Source organism: Diceros bicornis, chromosome 15, assembly GCF_020826845.1.
Source record: "Diceros bicornis minor isolate mBicDic1 chromosome 15, mDicBic1.mat.cur, whole genome shotgun sequence".
NCBI lineage: Eukaryota > Metazoa > Chordata > Mammalia > Perissodactyla > Rhinocerotidae > Diceros > Diceros bicornis.
The window spans coordinates 29,730,162-29,734,204 of record NC_080754.1 but is presented as its reverse complement, the minus strand read 5'-3'; positions in this window follow the sequence as shown (position 1 = coordinate 29,734,204).

Sequence of the window (4,043 nt, the reverse complement as noted above, 5' to 3'; positions counted from 1 at the left end):
TGGGTAAATCCAACATTTATATTCAACTCTTTGGTTCTACCATTACACAGAATTGTGTGTGACAGCATCAGCATGGCTCGTAGCCCCCAAGGATGCGCAGCTTGGACGGTCTGTCATGGGAGACTTCTAGGTCATTTTACAGTTGGGCAACAGATTGGGCTATTCCTCCCAATGGGAAGAGGGGGGCTACAACACACCATATCTGTGGACCTGCCAGGCTACCTTGGGCTTTACGTGGAACCATCTCCTACCTGCTCTCCAACTGAAGACACGAGTGGCTGTACTTCTTGGGACACATGGAGCACGAGTGGGCATTACCAGCCCTGGCTGAGCTCTGCCATTTGGTCTGGACAAAAAAAAGCTTGGGGTGCAATGGAGGCAGGCAGTTGACCTTTTTGCCCATCCCGAAGGCCCAAGTCAGAGGGCTCATGGCTGTTAGACTGGCACTGCCTCAGTGACTGAGGGACTGCTGACAGGGCTCAGACGGAATGCACGCTTCTGTTTGCTTTGTGTTTTCTTTTTGTTTTGAAGCCCTTGCTTAGGTTGAAATTTTTTGGCAAGGGCAGAGTGTTCTTTTCAGCTCTGTGTCTTTTGCTGAGGAAGGCAGGTAGCTCTCCTAGGAGAAGAGACAGCCGGGTGCAGTGTGGGGGCGCTGCCTCGGGGGTGAGCAGGCCAGGGGGTCTACTCCCCTCTCAGCAAGGTATTAACCTCCCTAAACCTCAGTGTTCCCATCCCCATGCAGAACAAGCTCTCTGGCTTCCAGCTGAAAATAGGTTGTGACCAGAAAACTAAAGATTGTAGAATTACCTTTTGGAAGCCATCCTCCCTTTTTACACAGAAAACCAGGCCTCTGTGAGGAAATCTTGGCCAAGAAGAACACAAGCAAGAGAGAACCAGCAAGCCAGGCTGGGGGCCTTCCTGGGAGCCCTGGCCCAAGCTGGCTCTTATGGGACGCCTCAGCCTCCCTTATACAGTGTCCGTATCCGCAGAGAATAACAGGCCAGTTAAAAACGGGTGTGGGCAGCACTCTACAGTTCACACACACATTAGCCCGGGTGCTCTCCAGACTGCTTAGGATTTCGTTGCTCCCAGAATTTTCATCTCTTGTGGAAAGTACTTGTACCTGGATATGGTCTTTCCCAGCTCTGCCACCAAGCAGCTCCTCAGATCCCAAGGCACTCGACTCCCCACCGAGCACAGCATCCTCTCCACAAGGGAATGGCCGGGACAAGAGAAAGGACTATGAAGATGGGCCCCTGCCCTCATCGGCCCACATCTCACTGTCCAGCCCACGCTGCCTCTCCTCTGAAACCTTGGGTCTCCCTCGAGCTTGGTGTGCTCTGCCTCCCTGTCTGCCCCGAGCAGCGCCTTCCCGCGGAGGAGGGCCGGCCAGGGCTGCCACCTCTGCCAGGGCCAGTGGGCCCGCTCTCCACAAGGCAATTCAAGCAGAAGCCGGAGCTTTTCCTTCCGCGGCACCATGCCTGACGTTGGAGAAGAGCGACCTCTAGTGTTGGTTCTTGGAAGAGACGCAGAGGCTTCCCCCTGCCTGGTAGAGGCCCCTGGGATCTGTCCTGTTGGGGCGTGAGAGGGGCGGAGCTTAACTGGGTGTGGCAGAGAGAGGCGGGGAGGATGGACAGAGGGGACTCGAGCTCCAGGAAGCTCGAGTGTGCACATTTGGCCTCTCAGGCCTGTTTATGGACTGAATGTATCTGTCTTTGATCCGCCTCTCTTGTAACGCCCAAGACAGCCCACCCTTCACCCCTGACTCAGCTGGCTGCAAGAAGTTCACCTGCCTCTGGGACTGAACAAGGGGAAGGTGGGAAAGGCATCAGGCAGTGTGTCTGGGTATGAACGAGGGCACCTGGTTGTCCGCTGAAAGCACTAACTCTCAGGGGGCCCCCATCCGTGCCTCCGTGGTCCAGCAATGACCAACTGGTCAGCCCTGTCTTCTGCTCCGGGGAACACTTAGCAGTGCGTGAGCAGGCAAATGCTGGGTGGCATGCCCTGTGAGGCAGCGGGACCGCCTGGTGACTGACTTTTCAGAGCCCCACCATCTTTTTTTTTTTCCAATGGTAATTTTTTTTTGAGAAAGATTGGCCCGGAGCTAACATCTGTTGCCAGTCTTCCTCCTTCCCCCCTGCTTTTTTCTCCCCAAAGCCCCAGTAGATAGTTGTATGTCATACTCATACATCCTTCTAGTTGCTCTATGTGGGACGCTACCTCAGCATGGCTTGATGAGCGGTGAGTAGGTCTGCGCCCAGGATCCCAACTGGCAAACGCCAGGCTGCTGAAGCAGAGCACGTGAACTCAACTGCTGTGCCGCCAGGCCGAAGGCCCCACCATCTTCACCAACACCACCCCATTCTGTGAGATGGACAATCCAATTTTTTCTAATCTTCAGTAAACTGCTACACAATTCAGATTAAAGCCTCCCTCCCCTTTCCCTTCTAAACAGATTACCTTGCTTAGGTCCCTCCAAAAAGGAATTTTAGAGCTGCCACCAGCCACAGAGCATGACGCCCATGGTGCTCAGGAGGCAGAGGCGTTGGGAAATGAAGTGGTATCGGGATGCTTGAAGGGAGAAGGCACCATCAGCATCACACCCTCTCCCTTCCCAGCCTCGCAAGTACCCTTGGAACCTTTTTTGTTGCTGCAGTTTCCTGTGAATTATCATCTATCTTCAGCTCTACGTGACTTTATCGAGTTTGAGACCCCAAACTGCTGCACCTTCAAGGTCAAATTGAGTATTATTTGTGTATAATTTTTGCCAAGTCTATTTCCAGTCAGAGGGAGGGTGACCATCTATCCTGGTTCGCCTGGAACAGGCCTGGTTTACATCTGTCACTCTAGGATCCTTATTTATGATATTCCCTTTCATGATGAAAAGGGTCCCATTTAGATGGTAAATTACACTGTCACCCTAATCACAGATAATTTATGTAAGAAAACACTTAGGCATTAGGATTTAGAGGATGTGAGAGATACTGTTACCAGGAATTTGAGATTTAAATGGTTATTATAATCTTGGCATAATTAGCTCTAAGCTTCCTGGCAGCTGGAACAAAAGAAAAACATTAAGATTTAAGAAGTTGATTCCATCTTGTCAAATGGCCCATGTTACATCTTCTGGAGGGACATACTATCAGGCACTAAATTTTAGGAGGAATTTTTCACATAAATTGTTATGTAAGGGACACTGAGTAACAAAAGGGACAATGTCTTCGGTGGTAGTTTTTGCAGAATTTTCTATATGGTCTTTTTTTGGGTGGGGGGGAAGATTGGCCCTGTGCTAACATCTGTTGCCAATCTTCCTCTTTTTTCTTTTTTCTCCCCAAAGACCCAGTACATAGTTGTGTATCATTCTAGTTGTAGAATTGTAGCTCTTCAGTGTGGAACGCTGCCTCAGTATGGCTTGAGGAGCTGTGAGCAGGTCCACGCCCAGGATCTGAACTGGTGAACCCCAGCTGCTGAAATGGAGCGTGGGAACCCAACCACTATGGCTCTATGTGGCCATTTTTTGTATTGGTCTTCAAAAATGACTGCTTTTCCAATCCTCTCTCTTTCTCTGTGAAAAATGGGGAGGAAATAAAAATTATTTCACAGGGATTAACTGAAATAATATTGTGCAAGTGCCAAGTAAACTATAAATATCAAAATATTGTCCTTTTCATTCTTATTATCTTATCCCAAACCCTCTTTTTATTGATGGGGAAGCCAAGGCCCAGAGACAGAGAAGAAGTGACATGGCAAGTTAGTGGCAAAACTGGGGTTAAGACTCCTGTTTAACTCTTGATGCTAATAAAACCTCACAGAGCAGTTCACCAAGACATTCTTAGATTCTGTCAGGCCACCAGTGGGGGCTGGAGGTAGGGGGTGGGAAGACGATGCAGGAAGGAATTCAGAGGCCTTGGACAGTAGTGGGTGTGGTGGCCCAGATGTAGAGGCTAGAAATGGTGTTTTAAGTCATCATCATAAAGAGATATTATTAACATAATTTTCTTTTAGCAAAATAAAAAGCTTCACATGGTGTTTGTTTTAGTCAC